The sequence below is a fragment of the Hemitrygon akajei genome, chromosome 19 (assembly GCF_048418815.1).
Source record: "Hemitrygon akajei chromosome 19, sHemAka1.3, whole genome shotgun sequence".
Taxonomy (NCBI): Eukaryota; Metazoa; Chordata; class Chondrichthyes; order Myliobatiformes; family Dasyatidae; genus Hemitrygon; species Hemitrygon akajei.
In genome coordinates this window covers 77,962,096-77,983,307 of record NC_133142.1, presented here as the reverse complement: position 1 = coordinate 77,983,307, position 21,212 = coordinate 77,962,096, and positions in this window count along the sequence as shown.

The window sequence follows — 21,212 nt, the reverse complement described above, 5'->3', positions numbered from 1 at the left end:
ATCTGCCTGAAGTGACTGCTTTTTATGGCACCATTAGCCCTCCTTTGCCCCCTCTCCTATCAGTAGAAACAGTTCTGCCATGCTTAGTAGCTAAAAGCCACCCATGAAGCCCAGGAGCCCAACAACCCCCTTATATTCAACCCAAAGGTCGATTTCTAATGACCATTTAACCTACTCAGTATGTCTCTGGACTCTGGGAAGAAAGCGGGGCCCAAGGAGGAAACCCATGCTGTCATGGGGAGAACCTTATAGGCAGTGCCGGAGTTAACTCCGAACTCTAATAATGTCATGCTAACTGCTTGAAGATGTATAGTCCTGAGCTATCAGTGAACGTAAATTTCATCCTACCTTTTTGAAGACTTTGTCTAGGCACTAGGAGGTCTCTTTGATAATGTAGTCTTCAGGCAATAAAAGGTGGATCATTTATTTAATAATTCATTACTTACTTCGCTTGCACACATACAATACTTCCAATTTAACTAATGCCCCAGTTTTAAAACATTACTTTCAAACGGCTGCTTGGTTTATCTTCTCCCTATTTTGAAAAGTCTTCCATTCCTCTGGGAAATGTGTGCTCAGACATGAGTGACTGCACCTTCACCAGCTGATCCAATCATGAAGAAGGCCAGTGGCTGTATTTCATTAGGAGTCTGAGGAGATTTGGTATATCATCAAAGAGTCTAGCAAATTTCTCCAGATGTGCCTTGGAGAGCATCCTAACTGGTTGTATCACTGCCTGGTATAGAGGTGCCATTACGAGGGATTGTAAAAGGCTACAAGAGGGACATAGACTCATCTAGTTCCATTATAGCGACAAGACTTCCTAGCATTGATGTGATGCTCAAGAAGGCAGCATCCATCACTGAGGAACCTCATCATCTGTGGCATGCCTTCTCCTCATTACCACCATTAGGGAGGAGGTACAGGAGCCTGAAGTCGTACACTCAATTGTAGGAACAGCTTTTTCTCCTCCACCTTCAGATTCCTGAACAGAGTATGAACCCATGAACACAACCTCCCTACTCCTCTTTTGTACCATTTATTGTAATTTACAGTAATTTGTTTTGCCTGCACTGTACTGCTGCCACAATGCAAAACATTTCACAAAATATGTCAGTGGAAGTAACCCTGATTCTGATTCTGATGAAATCTCTCTGCTAGCTTTTGGGCTCTCTACTTTCTTTGCTTCTTCAAGATGCCCCTTGGAATTTATGTCTTTGTCACTTGCCTTATTATCTCATGTCCTTAAACTGGCATAATTTTTTTTGTTGATGACTTTCCTGTGAATTACTGTTGAGCACTTCTACTATATAAAATGTCTAGGGGTTATTTTTGTTGTAATTGAGTTCATCAACTCTGGTCCACGCCTTCGATGAAGAGACAATAGGGTTTTCCTGGCAGGATCTTCCTCCTTTAACTGCATTAGTTACACCCTTGTGGCTCTACATGGACTCTCCTGGCTTCCAGAAGCTATGTTTTCCTTGGTAACTGTTCAACGATTTCAAGTTCCCTCACTCTGATCATTGGGTAGTTAAGGCAGGACATTAAGCCTTTGATGACACTGCCACACCAAGATCTTGGAAAAACTGTAGGCCACGGTCAGACCTTTTGTGCCTCCATGAGAATAAACTAATTATCAACTTTTACAGTCAGTCATGAAGGTCAAACTAACAAAACAAAGGAGTTATTAAGTTGGTCAAAAAGAATCCTCTGACTTTGCTTTTTCTGTTTTTATTATATAGAGCTGCATTTGAGTTTCATTCTTCAATGTTCAGTCAGAGTTATAGAGAGAAACGGGTTCTTCACCCAAGTCTGTGCAACCACTTTGCATGAATCCTATATTAGACCTAGTATTTACTTTTACCAATTCCTCATCAACTGTCCCCTTTTCCCAGTTTCTCCCACTCAGTTATATACCAGGGGAATTTACAGTAACCTTTTAACCTATCCTGGGCCCAACATGACCCCTTCCCCCAGATTCTCCACCTCACTTACATATCAGGGGAATTTACAATAACCTTTTAACCTACCCTGGGCCCAGTCACCAAGAAGACACACTAGTGGCTCTACTTCATTAGGACTAGACTCCAGTGGATTTCTCTCTCACTGGTATGGAAGCTCCAATGCACATGATTGAGAAAGGTTGCAGAGTTGTAGACTAAGCCACCTCTGTGATGGTGACAATGCCTCAAGAAAGCAGCACCCATCATTGGGACATGTCCTCCTCTTTACTGCCATCAGGTAGGAGGTACAGTTCCAAGAATACACTCAGTGTTTTAGGAACAAGTTCTTCCACTCTGCCATCAAATTCCTGAAAGGTCTATTAACCCATAAACACTCTGCTGCCACAAAAACAACAAATTTCATGACAAACGACAGTAATAATAAACTTGATTCTGTTTTTGAACCTGCACATGTAAGAAGAAAACAGAGCACCTAGGAGAAATTCATATAGTTACAGGGAGAGAGTCGAAGGTGAGAGGGGCAATGGTCCACATCTTTGTTGTTACTATAGTTTTGGGCCCCTTATCTAAGAAAAGATGAGCTAGCATTAGAGAGGGTCCAGGGGATGCTCATGTGAATGATTTCAGGAATGAAATAGTTAACATTTGAGGAGCATTTCGTGGTTCTGGGCCTATACTCGACATATCATTGGCATATGTCGTGAAATTTGTTAGCTTAGTAGCCGTACAATACAGTGCATGATAATATAGCAAAAATAAACAAGTAAATCAATTATGGTAAGTTTCATATATATGTTAAATAGTTAAATTAAAAATAGTGCAAAAACATAAATAATATTTTTTAAATGAGGTAATGTTCGTGGGTTCAATGTCCATTAAGGAATTGGATAGCAGAGAAGATAGAAATTGTTCCTGAACCATTGAGTGTGTACCTCCTTCCTGACAGTAACAATGAGGCACCGCTCCTTGAAGATGTCTTGGTACTACAAAGGCTAGTACCCAAGATGGAGATGACTAGTTTTACAACTTTCTGTGGCTTTTTCAATCCTGTGCAGTAGCATCTCTATACCAGACAGTGTTACAGCCTGTCACAATGCTCTCTATGGTACATCTGCAAAAGGTTTCAAGTATTTTAGGTGACAAACAAAATCTCCTCAAACTCCTAATGAAGTCTAGACACTGTCTTGTCTTCCTTATAGCTGCATCTCTATGTTGAGACCAGATTCAATCCTCAGAGATCTTACACCCAGGAACTTGAAATTGCTCACTCTCTCCACTTCTGAACCCCTAATGAGGATTGGTTTGTGTTCCCTCATCTTACCTTTCCTGAAGTCCACAATCATTTCCTTGGTCTTCCCAACGTTGAACACAAGGTTGTTGCTGTAACACCACTCAACCAGCTGGTATATCTCATATGCCCTCTCTTCTCCATCTGTTTCTACCAACAATGGTAGCATTATCAGCAAATTTATAGATGGTACTCGAGCTATACTTAGCCACGCATTTATGGGTATAGTGGGCTAAGCACACATCCCTGAGGTACACCAGTGTTGATCGTCAGCACAGAGGAGTTATTATCACCAATCCGCACAGATTGTGGTCTTCTGGTTAGAAAGTCAAGGATCCAATCGCAGACAGAGGTACGGAGGTCCAAATTTTGTAGCTTCTCAATGAGAATTGTGGGATTGATGGTGTTAAATACTGAGCTATAGTCAACAAACAGCATCTTGGCATAGGTGTTTGTATTGTCCAGATGACCTAAGGCCATCAGAAGAGCCAACGAGATTGTGTCTGCTGCTGACTTATCATGGCGATAGGCAAATTACAATGGGTCCAGATCTTTGCTAAGGCAGGAGTTCATTCTAGCCATGACCAACCTCTCAAGGCATGGCATCACTGTAGATGTGAGTGCTACTGGACAATAGTCAGTAAGGCAGCTCACAGTGCTCTTCTTGGGCACTGGTATAATTGTAGGTGGGAACTTCTGACTGTACCAGTGAGAGGTTGAAAATGTCCTTGAATACTCCAACCAACTGGTTGGCACAAGTTTTCAGAGCCTTGCCACGTACTCCATCAGGGCCTGCTCCCCCCTTCCCCTTGAGAATATTCTGCAAACCCTCCAATACATAATGGACCCTATCACCAGTGAGGCAGAACAGTATCCTGGCACAGAATCTCCTTTCTGTCCCCCTAGCTATTGAATCCCTATAACTACCACACTGCCTAATTTTACCCTTCTCTGCTGAGACTCAGAGCCACGAGCCTGGCTGCTGCTGATGTGTCATTTCCAACTCACCCCCCACCCCAGCAATATCCAAAGAGAATTATTTCTGAGGGGAATATGGCAAACCCTGCACTGACTGATTAATACCCTAACCTCTCCGAGGTCACCCATCTACTGTCCAAGCTGAAGTGGGCGCACACCCTGCAGGTATAGTCATCAGGGAAAACGTTGTACCCTGAATTCCCACATCTGACAGGAAGAGCATTCCATCCTGACTACCCTGTACTAAAAATCAAAACTTTACAAAAATAAAGCTTATCTGTTGTCGCTGAAGCCTGTTAAGCCAAATTCTCCCACTTTAACACTGGCACAGTCCGACACTGGCCACTCCACTTAACCCTAAATTCTCCCACTTTAACACTGGCACAGTCCGACACTGGCCACTCCACTTAACCCTAAATTCTCCCACTTTAACACTGGCACAGTCCGACACTGGCCACTCCACTTAACCCTAAATTCTCCCACTTTAACACTGGCACAGTCCGACACTGGCCACTCCACTTAACCCTAAATTCTCCCACTTTAACACTGGCACAGTCCGACACTGGCCACTCCACTTAACCCTAAATTCTCCCACTTTAACACTGGCACAGTCCGACACTGGCCACTCCACTTAACCCTAAATTCTCCCACTTTAACACTGGCACCGTCCGACACTGGCCACTCCACTTGACCCTAAATTCTCCCACTTTAGCACTGGCACAGTCCGACACTGGCCACTCCACTTGACCCTAAATTCTCCCACTTTAACACTGGCACAGTCCGACACTGGCCACTCCGCTTAACCCTAAATTCTCCCACTTTAACACTGGCACAGTCCGACACTGGCCACTCCGCTTAACCCTAAATTCTCCCACTTTAACACTGGCACAGTCCGACACTGGCCACTCCACTTAACCCTAAATTCTCCCACTTTAACAAAGGCACAGTCCGACACTGGCCACTCCACTTAACCCTAAATTCTCCCACTTTAACACTGGCACAGTCCGACACTGGCCACTCCACTTAACCCTAAATTCTCCCACTTTAACACTGGCACAGTCCGACACTGGCCACTCCACTTAACCCTAAATTCTCCCACTTTAACAAAGGCACAGTCCGACACTGGCCACTCCACTTAACCCTAAATTCTCCCACTTTAACACTGGCACAGTCCGACACTGGCCACTCCACTTAACCCTAAATTCTCCCACTTTAACACTGGCACAGTCCGACACTGGCCACTCCACTTAACCCTAAATTCTCCCACTTTAACACTGGCACAGTCCGACACTGGCCACTCCACTTAACCCTAAATTCTCCCACTTTAACACTGGCACCGTCCGTCACTGGCCACTCCACTTAACCCTAAATTCTCCCACTTTAACACTGGCACAGTCCGACACTGGCCACTCCACTTAACCCTAAATTCTCACACTTTAACACTGGCACAGTCCGACACTGGCCACACCACTTAACCCTAAATTCTCCCACTTTAGCACTGGCACAGTCCGACACTGGCCACTCCACTTAACCCTAAATTCTCCCACTATAACACTGGCACCGTCCGACACTGGCCACTCCACTTAACCCTAAATTCTCCCACTTTAACACAGGCACAGTCCGACACTGGCCACTCCACTTAACCCTAAATTCTCCCACTTTAACACAGGCACAGTCCGACACTGGCCACTCCACTTAACCCTAAATTCTCCCACTTTAGCACTGGCACAGTCCGACACTGGCCACTCCGCTTAACCCTAAAGTCTCCCACTTTAACACTGGCACAGTCCGACACTGGCCACTCCACTTAACCCTAAATTCTCCCACTTTAACACTGGCACAGTCCGACACTGGCCACACCACTTAACCCTAAATTCTCCCACTTTAGCACTGGCACAGTCCGACACTGGCCACTCCACTTAACCCTAAATTCTCCCACTATAACACTGGCACCGTCCGACACTGGCCACTCCACTTAACCCTAAATTCTCCCACTTTAACACAGGCACAGTCCGACACTGGCCACTCCACTTAACCCTAAATTCTCCCACTTTAGCACTGGCACAGTCCGACACTGGCCACTCCACTTAACCCTAAATTCTCCCACTATAACACTGGCACCGTCCGACACTGGCCACTCCACTTAACCCTAAATTCTCCCACTTTAAGCCTGGCACCGTCAGACACTGGCCACTCCACTTAACCCTAAATTCTCCCACTTTAACACTGGCACAGTCCGACACTGGCCACACCACTTAACCCTAAATTCTCCCACTTTAACACTGGCACAGTCCGACACTGGCCACTCCACTTAACCCTAAATTCTCCCACTTTAACAAAGGCACAGTCCGACACTGGCCACTCCACTTAACCCTAAATTCTCCCACTTTAACACTGGCACAGTCCGACACTGGCCACTCCACTTAACCCTAAATTCTCCCACTTTAACACTGGCACAGTCCGACACTGGCCACTCCACTTAACCCTAAATTCTCCCACTTTAACACTGGCACAGTCCGACACTGGCCACTCCACTTAACCCTAAATTCTCCCACTTTAACAAAGGCACAGTCCGACACTGGCCACTCCACTTAACCCTAAATTCTCCCACTTTAACACTGGCACAGTCCGACACTGGCCACTCCACTTAACCCTAAATTCTCCCACTTTAACACTGGCACAGTCCGACACTGGCCACTCCACTTAACCCTAAATTCTCCCACTTTAACACTGGCACAGTCCGACACTGGCCACTCCACTTAACCCTAAATTCTCCCACTTTAACACTGGCACAGTCCGTCACTGGCCACTCCACTTAACCCTAAATTCTCCCACTTTAACACTGGCACAGTCCGACACTGGCCACTCCACTTAACCCTAAATTCTCACACTTTAACACTGGCACAGTCCGACACTGGCCACACCACTTAACCCTAAATTCTCCCACTTTAGCACTGGCACAGTCCGACACTGGCCACTCCACTTAACCCTAAATTCTCCCACTATAACACTGGCACCGTCCGACACTGGCCACTCCACTTAACCCTAAATTCTCCCACTTTAACACTGGCACAGTCCGACACTGGCCACTCCACTTAACCCTAAATTCTCCCACTTTAACACAGGCACAGTCCGACACTGGCCACTCCACTTAACCCTAAATTCTCCCACTTTAGCACTGGCACAGTCCGACACTGGCCACTCCGCTTAACCCTAAAGTCTCCCACTTTAACACTGGCACAGTCCGACACTGGCCACTCCACTTAACCCTAAATTCTCCCACTTTAACACTGGCACAGTCCGACACTGGCCACACCACTTAACCCTAAATTCTCCCACTTTAGCACTGGCACAGTCCGACACTGGCCACTCCACTTAACCCTAAATTCTCCCACTATAACACTGGCACCGTCCGACACTGGCCACTCCACTTAACCCTAAATTCTCCCACTTTAACACAGGCACAGTCCGACACTGGCCACTCCACTTAACCCTAAATTCTCCCACTTTAGCACTGGCACAGTCCGACACTGGCCACTCCACTTAACCCTAAATTCTCCCACTATAACACTGGCACCGTCCGACACTGGCCACTCCACATAACCCTAAATTCTCCCACTTTAAGCCTGGCACCGTCAGACACTGGCCACTCCACTTAACCCTAAATTCTCCCACTTTAACACTGGCACAGTCCGACACTGGCCACACCACTTAACCCTAAATTCTCCCACTTTAACACTGGCACAGTCCGACACTGGCCACTCCACTTAACCCTAAATTCTCCCACTATAACACTGGCACCGTCCGACACTGGCCACTCCACTTAACCCTAAATTCTCCCACTTTAAGCCTGGCACAGTCCGACACTGACCACTCCGCTTAACCCTAAATTCTCCCACTTTAACACAGGCACAGTCCGACACTGGCCACACCGCTTAACCCTAAATTCTCCCACTTTAACACTGGCACAGTCCGACACTGGCCACACCGCTTAACCCTAAATTCTCCCACTTTAACACTGGCACAGTCCGACACTGGCCACTCCACTTAACCCTAAATTCTCCCACTTTAACACTGGCACCGTCCGACACTGGCCACTCCACTTAACCCTAAATTCTCCCACTTTAACACTGGCACAGTCCGACACTGGCCACTCCACTTAACCCTAAATTCTCCCACTTTAACACTGGCACAGTCCGACACTGGCCACTCCACTTAACCCTAAATTCTCCCACTTTAACACTGGCACCGTCCGACACTGGCCACACCGCTTAACCCTAAATTCTCCCACTTTAACACTGGCACAGTCCGACACTGGCCACTCCACTTAACCCTAAATTCTCCCACTTTAACACTGGCACAGTCCGACACTGGCCACTCCACTTAGCCCTAAATTCTCCCACTATAACACTGGCACCGTCCGACACTGGCCACTCCACTTAACCCTAAATTCTCCCACTTTAACACTGGCACAGTCCGACACTGGCCACTCCACTTAACCCTAAATTCTCCCACTTTAAGCCTGGCACCGTCCGACACTGGCCACTCCACTTAACCCTAAATTCTCCCACTTTAACACTGGCACAGTCCGACACTGGCCACTCCACTTAACCCTAAATTCTCCCACTTTAAGCCTGGCACCGTCCGACACTGGCCACTCCACTTAACCCTAAATTCTCCCACTTTAACACTGGCACCGTCCGACACTGGCCACTCCACTTAACCCTAAATTCTCCCACTTTAACACTGGCACAGTCCGACACTGGCCACTCCACTTAACCCTAAATTCTCCCACTTTAACACTGGCACAGTCCGACACTGGCCACTCCACTTAACCCTAAATTCTCCCACTTTAACACTGGCACAGTCCGACATTGGCCACTCCACTTAACCCTAAATTCTCCCACTTTAACACTGGCACCGTCCGACACTGGCCACTCCACTTAACCCTAAATTCTCCCACTTTAACACAGGCACAGTCCGACACTGGCCACTCCACTTAACCCTAAATTCTCCCACTTTAACACTGGCACAGTCCGTCACTGGCCACTCCACTTAACCCTAAATTCTCCCACTTTAACACTGGCACAGTCCGTCACTGGCCACTCCACTTAACCCTAAATTCTCCCACTTTAACACTGGCACAGTCCGACACTGGCCACTCCACTTAACCCTACCTTTCTTTTATTTGCTACTGAGTTTAGGTCTTCGACACCGAAATTACCAAGACTTATCTGAAGCTGCTGCTTCTATATTCCCACTCTGATCTTCGGTAAACCTGTAGAATTTATTGCCATGAGCGGCTGTGGGGGTCAAGTCACTGGGTGCTTTTAAGGCAGAGATAGATATGTTCTTGATTAACCAGGGCAACAAAGGGCATGGAGAGAAGGCAGGGGAGTGGGGGTGACTGGAAGAATTGGATCAGCCCATGATTGAATGGCAGAGCGGACTCGATGGGCCAAATGGCCTACATCTGCTCCTGTATCTCGTGGTTGCTCCCCATGACTTTGCAGCCAGAAAAGACAGGTCTTACCAAAGCTGCTCCCTTTTCACTCTCTCTCACAACCTTCAGTAGGGCTCTGAGACTGACACTTACTGCACCTGAGCTGCTGAAAAACTCCTGAGATTTACTTTCTTGTGGGCATTCACAATAAATGCAAAGAAACACAATAAGATCAATGTAAAGCTGCCTACAAAGATGGACCCTCCCCCCACTATCCAAGCCATGCTATCTTCTCACTATCTCCATCGGGAAGTACAGGAGCCTTGGGTCCCACACCATCAGGTTATTACGCTTTAAACATCAAGCTTCTGAACCAGCTAAGTGACTTTAACTGAGGAGTTACTGTTGGTGCCAGACAGGGTGACTTGAGTATCGCAGAAACTGCTGATCTCCTGGTATTTTCATGTACAACACTCTCTAGAATTTACAGAGAATGGTGTGAAAAACAAAAAAAAATCATCTGATGAATACCTCTTCTGTGGTCGAAAATATCTTGATAATGAAAGAGGTCAGAGGAGAATGACCAGACTGGTTTAAATTGACAAGAAGGCAACAGTAACTCAAATAACTATGCATTACAATAATGGTGTGCAGGAGAGCTTCTCTGAATGCACATGTCAAATGTTGAAGTGGATGGGCTACAGCAGCAGAAGACCATGAACACACACTCAGTGAATATTTTATTAAATATAGGAGGTTGCTAATAAAATGGGCACTGAGTGTGTGTCCAATCATTTTGTCAGTTCTATCATTGTGTATTGGAAACACGTTAGTGCAGTAGTCCCCAGCCTCCGGGCTGCGGACCAATACTGGACCGACAGAGGGGATTCGCCTCTGATCTGGGCCGACATCTACGTGCCAGGCGGCACCTAATTAATTAGCTTGTTTATTTCAGCTTTTTTTTATTAAAGATGTGCTGGGTGTGTGCCGGCTACTGTGTGCCCCTGCGTGCTTCGCGTCCCGGAGGTTGGGGACCACTGCACTAGTGTGTGTATTGATATGACTTCAGATTTAGTAGAAAACAATTACATTTATGGGATACATTGATGTATTACTTGCCTGATGACCCATGCCTGTAATGTGCCAACAGCTGTGGCTCCAGCGCATCACTACATTGAGTGGGATCTGCATGGGGTCACAACATCATTGGATGGCAGCCCTTTATCACGCCCAGGTTGCCTGAAAACAAAAGGCCAGTTCCTGATCTTCAGCCTGGAATCCACACCCAGAATCAGGTCCAAAATATCTGTGGATAAGGACTGAGTGACAGTGAGGAAGCTCCACTCCCTGAAGAGCTCCTAAATCTTCTGACAGCTGCCAAAGCTTTGCTTACCCACGCTGCTCCACTTCTTGGTGAAGATCAAGTGTAGTTTTACATTTAAAGCCGATTCACAGAGAAGTAAATGATTTAAAATGATACTGATTTAAAAATAAAATTAACAAGTAAAGCATTGAGTTAACCCTTGTTTTTGGAGATGAATAAGCAATCGGGCCTATTCTCCTCTGTAAATGCTGCATAACCCGCTGAGTTCCTGCAGCATTTGTGTGTATTACTCAAGATTTCTTGCATCTGCAGAATCTCGTGTCATTATTCTTTTCCTCCAAGTCCACAGAGCTATCATAATTATTGAGCTGAATAAGGTCTCAGACCCTCAGTCACCATCACTGAAGCAGTTTATCTTTCCATTTTCTCATTGCAAGGGAGTATCAGTGTTCTTACAGATGTGCTGAAGCCCCTAACCACCAGCACAATCCAGTCCAATACACTCAATTTTGCAGAGTGCTCTGTGTTTTAATTATCCAAACTGTATCACTGTTTGGTATGGTAACTGCACTGTGACAGACAGCAAGGCTCTACAACTAGAAGGCAAAACTGCCCAACGCATCTTCTAGCCTACCCACCATCAAGGACATATATACAGAAAGGTGCCAGAAAAAGGCCAGTAAGACCATGCAGGATCCCACACACCCTGCACATGGACTGTTTGTCCCACTCTCGTTTGGGAGGAGACTATGCAGCATCCACGCCAGGACCACCAGACTGAAAACAGTTACTGTCCCCAAGCAGTAAGGCTGATCAACAGCTCCATCACTAACCCACCACTACTTCATTATTTCCCCATCAGTCACCTGGCTGGAGTCACTTTACGGACATCCAATTGATCTAGGTATATAAGCGATCTTATGTATTTATATTTATTGTGTTTATTATTATTCTGTTCTTCACTTTTGTTTTTTTCATGCTGCATTGGAGCTGCAGTAACAATTATTTTGTTCTCCTTACACTTGTGTACTGGAAATAACATTAAACAACCTTGATCTTTATCTTAGGGCTTCTGTGCTCATAGACTATTCACCAGCTGACCCTGTGGTAGCTGATTAATGAGAGAAAGACACACAAACTGTTTTTCTTCTATTCCTTCTTAAAATTCCCTCTTCACTCTGGCCTCTTACCCCTTCTCCATAATTGCCTATCATCTTACCCTCTTCCTTCCCTTTCTCCTATGGTCCATCCCCTTCTCCAACCTTTTACCTTTCCCAGGCACCTGGCATCAAGCTCGTCCTCCTTCTCTTCCCCCACTTTCTTATCCTGGTTTCTCCCCCTTCCTTTCCAGTCCTGAAACATAAGCTTTCATAGATGCTGTATGTCCTGCTGAGTTTCTCCAGTATTTTGTGTCTGTTGCTCTGAATTTCCAGCATCTGCAGAATCTCTTGTGTTTAAGGTAGAAGAGAGAACTCCTGAGGTTTTTCAATTAACCTCATTGGTGAGCTTCTGTTCACTGATCCAAATGTTGCCCTTCCTTTGTCAAACCTCACCCCTAGGATCAGAGTTTAAGACTCTGATGTTAAACACCCATTGCTCCTTCATCATTTCTCATTACTTGCCTTTACCAAGATCTGAGTGTTTAATCAATATATCATCACCAATGACAGAAACTAGTCTAAATCTAATTGCTGCTTGTTTCCACATCATGGAGTCACTGCATCAGGCTCGTTGGCACATCATCTGTAATCTCAGTCATTCCACCACACTGTAAACACTTCAAACCATATTTTATAATACTGTATACATTGTAAATATATACAGATATACATGCTAACACACTGTTCAGAAACGTTGGCTCCAGAGATGCATTCCTCCAGCAATTTTGTGTGACAGTCTGGATTTCCAGCATCTGCAGAATCTCTTGTGTATATGACATGCTGGTATTTTTATACTTATGCACATTTTATTCCATATCCATAACATAATCTCTGACTTTATTTTTATATGATACTTTATTCCTTGTAATTGTTGAATGATGTTTTCTGTTGCTTGTTGTGCCAACACGTCACAACAAATTCCTAATACACAAAAATGTATTCGGTGAATAAAGTTGATAAAGTTGAAAGTTAAAATACATACATCAAACACCCACATACACTAAACCCATTTCATTCTAAACACGAGAGGCTCTGCAGATGCTGGAAATCCAAAGCAACACACAAAATGCTGGAAGAACTCAGCAGCTCAGGCAGCATCTGTGGAAAGGAACAGTCGACATTTCAGACCAAGACCCTTCACCAAGTTTTTATTCTCCTTCCACTCCCTTCTGTAATCCACAGCTTGCCCACAGTTTCCCCAGATTCTCTTCCTTCCCCGGGGTTTTACAATGCACCTACACTAAACTTCGAGTTCAAAGTACATTTATTATCAAAGGGTGAATACCATCTACATCTTCTTGCAGACAGCCACAAAACAAAGAATCACAATAAAACCAACTAAAAAAACCACACAATACAGACCATCAAACACCCAATGTGCGAACAAAAGAACAAATCGTGCAAACAATAAAAAGTAAACAAATAATACGCAGAACACGAACGGCAGGATCCCCAAACATGAGTCCACAGCCATGCAGCCAGTCCAGGAGCCCGATGGTTGCAGACTGCAGCCACAGAGCCTTACAGAGTAGTAAACTGAACACTGGCTCATCCTTCGCCCTCCACCTCGACACCGTAATCTTTTTAATTTGGCACAGCTTTGAAATCGGCTGAACATCAGTTTGTTTTGTTCGTTGCTGGAAGCCCATTCAACACACTCACCACTCTCTGAGTAAAGAACTTACCCCTGACATCTCCTCTGTACCTACTCCCCAGCACCTTAAACCTGTGCCCTCTTGTGGCAACCGTTTCAGCACTGGGAAAAAGCCTCTGACTATCCACACGATCAATGCCTCTCATCATCTTATAAACCTCTATCAGGTCACCTCTCATCCTCCGTCACTCCAAGGAGAAGAGGCTGAGTTCACTCAACCTATTCTCATAAGGCATGCTACCCAAACCAGGCAACATCCTTGTAAATCTCCTCTGCACCCTTTCTATGGCTTTCACATCCTTCCCATAGTGAGACGACCAGAACTGAGCACAGTACTCCAAGTGGGGTCTGACCAGAGTCCTATATAGCTGTAACATTACCTCTCGGCTCCTAAACTCAATTCCACAATAGATGAAGGCCAATACACCATACAGAGTCAACCTGCACAGCTTCTTTAAGTGTCCTATGGACTCGGACCTCAAGATCCCTCTGATCCTCCACACTAGTGGTCACCAACCTTTTTAAGCCCAAGATCCCCTACCTGCGCACTGAGCAGCAAAGACCGGAAGTAGAAATAATGTATAAACACCAGGGGTCACCACCCTTTTTTGCACCACGGACCGGTTTAATATTGACAGTATTCTTGTGGACCAGTTGCCGGGGGGGGAGTGTTAAACACGACCGGAATACAGCGATACTCGAAGCAGGTTCCTTATGTCCGGTTTATTCCGCGATTTAGTTTTCATGGCTCACAGCACTTGCTTCTGTCCCGCTTGCATACATTTTTTTTCCATTAAAAAACTCAACGGGTTTGTCTTTAAGTGCAGGGTGCTTGGACTCAAGGTGCCGAAGCAGTTTTGAGGGCTTCATTTCCTCATTAGACAGCCTCCGGGCCCAAACTCCAGCCTCTCGCCCACCCGCCACCAGACGCCTTGTCCAGGTGTGGCTGGTCATGGGTAGGGTGAGAGGACAAGGTAAGGGCCGGAGGTCCCTGTACCGGGGCCGCGGTGGTCGCAGTCCGGAGAGAGCAACCGACCAAGCGAGGCGTGCGATAGGGCGCGTGCCCACCCCCCTTTTAGGATCTATCGGCCGACAAAAGTTTGGCTCGAGGGATGACTTTCAGTAGATGACAGTGAGGTAGCTGCTCTGCTACTTACGAAACCCTGAGCCCGAATTAGGTCGTCTGCGAATATTTTAGCACCGGGTTCCCCACGAACATTTGGTGTGGTAAACAGGTTTAGAGACGGCGCCCATCTGTCCGCGCTCCAGGCCAGTAGCAACGGCACTTCTCACTGACCATATGAGGCAGTCGATTACCCGAGGCCAACCCGTGAACCCTGGCGCGAGGGTTTCACTGCGTTTAGGTGACTGATGACCTCACGTGCGTTCAAGTTCAACAGTGGGTGTGACAGGGAATGAGGAAAGGTACAGCTGACTCATATCGTTCCATATCGACAAATCATATCGTTTCCTCACGGCCCGGTGGTTGGGGACCACTGAATTACACTGTGTAGTGCGTGGCGGGGGAGCTACACGCATGTGCACTGGGCAGAAAGAACAGAACTAAAACCCCGCAACCCGGAAATAATTTCTCAACGGTATCTGTGTATTTATTTTTCTTTTTTTTCGGGATCTACTGGGTAAGTCTCAAGATCGACCAGTCGATCGCGATCGACGGGTTGACGACCACTACTCCACACTGTCAAGAGTCTTACCAGTAATACTATATTCTGCCATCATATTTGATGGGCATGTTACATTGGTGCCAGAAGCACATGGGATGCCCCCAGCATATCTGGAACTGTGTTGATCATTGTCACATTTCACTGCGTGCTTTGATGTGCACGCAGCAAAATAAAAAGAAATCTCATCTTTAACACAACAGATTCTACAGATGCTGCACACAAATTACTGGAAGAACTCAGCAGGTCAGGCAGCATCTAATCTTTATCTTTAATTTGGGATAGATCTAGTGACCCAACAGGCTTTTTCCCCTTTCTGACTCCAGATTAAAACTTTTGCAACTGACTCTAAGGCACAACATGCATGTAATTGTGGTCTGACACTGATGTGATTGACATTTCTCATTGCTGTGTGCACCAACAGTACGATGACATCCCTTTGTTGGTGCTTGTTGTCTGTGCCTGGGCTCATAACCAGGACAGGAAATTAAAGTGAGGAGTGCCATATTCTCAGCTGAGCTGAACTGCCTGAGGCAAGTGCAATATATATGCAAGACATTTACAGATGGAGCACCAAGAGATTTAACAAGCAATGTTGTTTGCTCCTGAAAGAAAAGCCTTTGTATGTTTTTAGTGCTTACGTTTCATGTCTGTGTTTTAATTTCATTTCAAAGTTAAGAAGAGGGCAATTGTCTTCAGCCATGGGCCTATCTCCCGAAACTTGGCTTTCAGCTGAATTGCTGTCTGGAGGCTCTGGGCCATTGGTCTAAGCCGAAGGAAAAATGAGCATTTGCTTTTACGTGCTCCTTTCACAGCTTTGGAAACTCCCAAAGGTACTTTACAGCCAATTAAATACTTATAAAGCATGGCAACTGTTAGAAAGTCAGAATGGCAGCAGCATTTTGCATGCAGCAAGCTCCCGAAAGATGTAATGTGATAATGGCTGATGTCAGTGATGTTCAGTGAAGGAAAAATATTGCTCAAGATATTGTGCAGAAGTTCTTCAGTCTTCTATAGATGCTCAGAGCAGCCTGTCCTCACTGGTTGTTGTCATGGCCTGGTATGGAAAGACCAATGCCCTTGAACAGGAAAGTGTACAAATAGTAGTACATACCACCCAGTACATCACTTGTAAAGCAGTCCCCAAAACTGAGCACATCCACACCAAGTGTTGCTGCAGGAAAGCAGACCATATTCTCTTCCCACTGCTGCAGGACCATTAGGTCCCACATCACCAGGTCCAGGAACAGTTATTACCCTGCAACCAGTGTGGATAACTTCAGTCACTTCAACTCTGAACTGATTCCACAACCTATGGACTCACTTCTGAGGCTCAACAACTCATGTTCTCAGTATTATTTATTTACATATTTTTATTTGCTCTTTTTGTCTTTTTGCACATTTGAGGTTTGTCGGTCTTTGTGGTAGTTTTTCATTGATTCTATTGCATTTGTTAGTTTTCCTGTGAATGCCAGCAAGAAAATAAATCTCAAGCATATGGTGATATATGAATACTTAGATACTAAATTTATTTTGAACTATGAACTTTGAAAGTAGCATAATTCAATCCTTTACATCCAGCTGAAAGAATATACTGCACCTCCTTTGGACATGTCATTGGAAAGATGACATTGCGAACAGTGTGGCACTCCTTCAGTACCTGCTGCAGGGGCAGCCTCAATTTTGTGCTGAAGTCTCTGGACTGGGTCGTGCATTTGCAAATCTCTCACTCAGGGCCACAGAATATTCTTGGCTATGGTTTGAGAAGACACAAATGTTGGACCGATCTCAGCAGGCATTGTATAAATAAAGTTCAAAGGAAATTTTATTATCAGAACACATACCTGTATATGACACCCTGAGATTTGTTTCCCTGTGGGCATACTCAGCAGTTCTATAGAATAGTAAAAATAACAGGATAAATGAAAGATCAACCAGAGTACAAGACAACAAAATGTGCAAATGCAAATATAACTAAACAGCAATAAATAATGAGAAAATGAAATAACAAGATAATTAGTCCTTAAAGTAAGATCATTGGTTGTGGGAAGATCTCAATGGATGGGCAAGTGAGTGTAGTTAACACAAGAGCCTGATGGTTGAGGGATAGTAACAGTTGTTGAACCTGCTGGTGTGAGTCCCCAGGCTTGATGACAACAGAGAGAAAAGAGCCTGGCCTGAGTGGTGAGGACGGATCCTGATTTCCTACCATAGCGTTTCATGTCAGTGTGACTTCAATAGTACGAAGGGCTTTACCTGTGATGTACTGGGCTGAATCCACTACCTTTTGTAGGATTTTCTGTTCAAAGGAATGATACAAACAGTCAATACACTGTCCACTACACTACAAGATAGTCAAAGTTTTATAAGTCATGTCAAATCTCTGTAGACTCTTAAGGAAGTAGAGGCACTGCCATGCTTTTTTTTGCAATTGCACGTATGTGCTGGGTCCAGGACAGATCCTTTGAAATAGTAACAGCTAGGAATTTAAAGTTGCTAAATCTTGCCACCTTTGATTCTTGAATGAGGACTGGCTCATGGACCTCTGGTTTTCCTTGCCTGAAGTCTACAATCAGTTCCTTGGTCTTGCTGACATCGAGTGAGAGGTTATTGTTATGACAGCACTAAGCCAAATTTTCAGTCTTCCTCCTGTACGCTGATTCATCACCACCTTTGATACGGCCCACAACAGTGGTGTCATCAACAAACTTGAATATGGTATTGGATCTGCAATTAGCAACACAATCATAGGTGTAAAGTGACTAGAGCAGGGCTGTGGTGCACCTGTGCCGATGGAGATGTTATTGTCGACCCGAACTCACCGGCATAGGCAAGTGAGGAATTCCAGGATCCATTTGCACAGGGATGTATTAAGACCAAGGTCTTAATCTATTGATTAGCTTTGAGGGGATAATGGTATTGATTGCTGAGCTGTAATCAATAAAGAACATCCTGATGTACGCATCTTTGCTGTCCAGATGTTTCAGGGTTGAGTGAAGAGCCAATGAGATGGCATCTGCTGTGGATCTGTTGTTCCGGTGGCCAAATTAGCCATAAGACCATAAAAAATCTGAGCAATATTAGGCCATTTGGCCCAGTGAGTCTGCTCCACCATTTCATCATGGTTCATCCAATTGTCCTCTCAGCCCCAATTTCCCACCTTCTTCCCAAATCCCTTCTTGCCCTGACCAGTCAAGAACTGAAGTGGATCCAAGTTGCCTGTCAGGCAGGAGCTGATATTTTCATCAACAACCTCTCAAAATTCTTCATTCCTGTGGACGTAAGTGCCACAGGGTGATAGTCACTGAGGCAGGTCACTTTGCTCTTCTTGGGCACCAGTATGATTGAAGCAGGTGGGTGCCACACATGCCGAAGCAAAAGGCTGAAGATATCAGTGAACACACCTGCCAGTTGGACAGCACAGGTCTTTGGTAATATGGCCAGGTACCCCGACCAGTCTGGATGCTTTCCTTGTATTCACCCTCCTGAAGGCAGTCCGCACATCAGCTTCAGATACTGAAATCATTTGGAGATGTGATGGTTCCTCCATGTTCTGATGGGCAAAGCCAGCATAGAAGGCATTGAGTTCATCTGGAAGTGAAGCTCTGCTGCTTGATTTAACTCTGTAGGAGCTGATAGAATTCAAGTGTTGCCGTGGATGTCAAGCATCCCCAATTGATTCCAGTTTGGTCCGAATCTCCACCTCACCTGTGAGGTGGCTTTGCGAAGATCATACCTCTAGAAGTTTTCTTAGTCTCCAGACTTGAATGCCACTGATCTGGCCCTCAGCAAATTTTAGATCTCTTGGCTTCTGTTTGGGGAAGTCTGTGAATGGCTATTTCTACAGCTCTTTTAATAAAGTCTGTTACAACATAGCCCAATACACTGAGTCAAAGCAATCTGTAATCATTCCTCTGAGACCACCTCTTAGTTGTCCCAGTCTCTGGAGCCTTATGTTTTCGGCTATATGCAGGTAGGAGGAGAACAGCCAAGGGATCTGATTTACCAAAATGAATGGAGGGCATATCTTATGTTAGTGTAACAGTGGTCTAGTATTTTGGGACCCCTGGTGCTGGTGATAATTGGGCAGGGTTTTCTTCAAACAAGGCTCTGACCATAATTTGAAATGCATCAGGTTGTCTGTGGATGACATCATGCAGTGCTTGCTTATAGTCAGCCGCTGCTGGTGTATAAGCTGCTGTCAGGATCACAGATGAGAACTCCGGAGGCAAATAGAATGGTCTGCATTTGATTGCTGGGTGTTTCAGGTCGGGGAACACGACTTCAACAGAACCATTGGAGCACCTGTGAGAATTGACTAGAAAACAAATGCCTCCTTTCTTTGCCTTACCCAAGTCCACGGTTCGGTCCATTCTGTAGATCGTAAATCCTTCTGGTCTGACAGCTGCATTTGGCATGTCCGCAGATCACCAAGGTTTGCTGCAGCAATCAATCAAGATGTTTCTCATCTGCTTCTGATACCACAGTCTTGCCCTCACATCCTCAGTTTTATTCTCTAGTGACTGCACATCAGCTAAAAAGATGCTGGGTGGAGGGGAAGGCCTTAACACGCTGCATTTCAGTCTGGCTTGGACCCCCCGCCCCCCCCCCCTCCTCCTGTGTCACTTGTGGACATGACGATGAGCCTTAAAGTCACCATGCCTAACTGGTCTGGGTTCTTCAGTCGATTGTGGGATCTGAAGATTATTGAGGTGATTTCAAAGTCCGTTATTGAGAGGCTGCAAATTGCAGTGAAAGTAATTCAAAAGAACTATATTTAAGGAGAATTTTGGATCAATTTTCTGCAGCCCACAAAAAGTCATCGATGATCACTGGTGCCATCTTATCATTACGCTTGCACTCAAAAGAGAAACAGTTTTCCATTGTCATAGTGCAGTACAGCACAGGAACAGGTCCTTCAGCCCACCAAGTCCTTGCCAAACCATTTACACTCCTTACTCTGACCGACCTGCACTGGGACCACAGCCCTCCATACCCCTACCATCCGTGTACCCATCCACACCTCTCAAACATTGAAATTGAGCTTGCAAGCACCAGTTGTGCAGGCAGTTCATTCCACACTCTCATAACCCTCTGAGTGAAGAAGTTTCCCCTTAAACCTCTCAACTTTCACTCTTATCTGATGACCTCTAGTTGTAAACCTCAGTGAAAAAAGCCTGCTTGCATTTACCCTATTTATACCCCACATAATTTTGTATACCTCTATCAAAGCTCCCCTCAATCTTCAATGTTCCAAGGAATAAATTCCTAAAGTATTCAATCTTTCCTTATAACTCAGGTCCTCCAGACCCAGCAACATCCTTGTAAATTTTCTCTGCACTCTTCCAACCTTATTTACATCTTTCCTGTAGGTAGGTGACCAAAACTGCACACAGTACTCCAAATTAGCCTCAGCAATCTCTTATACAACTTCAACATGACACCCATCTCCTGTACTCAGTACTTTGATTTATGAAGGCCAATGTGCCAAAAACTTTCTTTACGACTCTATATACCTGTGACCTCACTTCCAATGAATTATGGACCTGTATTTCCATGTCCTTTTGTTCTACCACACTCCTTAGTGCCTTACCTATACTGGTTTGTCCTACCGAAATTCAACCCCTTGCACTTGTCTGTATTAAATTCCACCTGCCATTTTTCAGCCCATTTTTCCTGCTGGTATAGATCCCACTGCAAGCCATGATAGCCTTCCTTG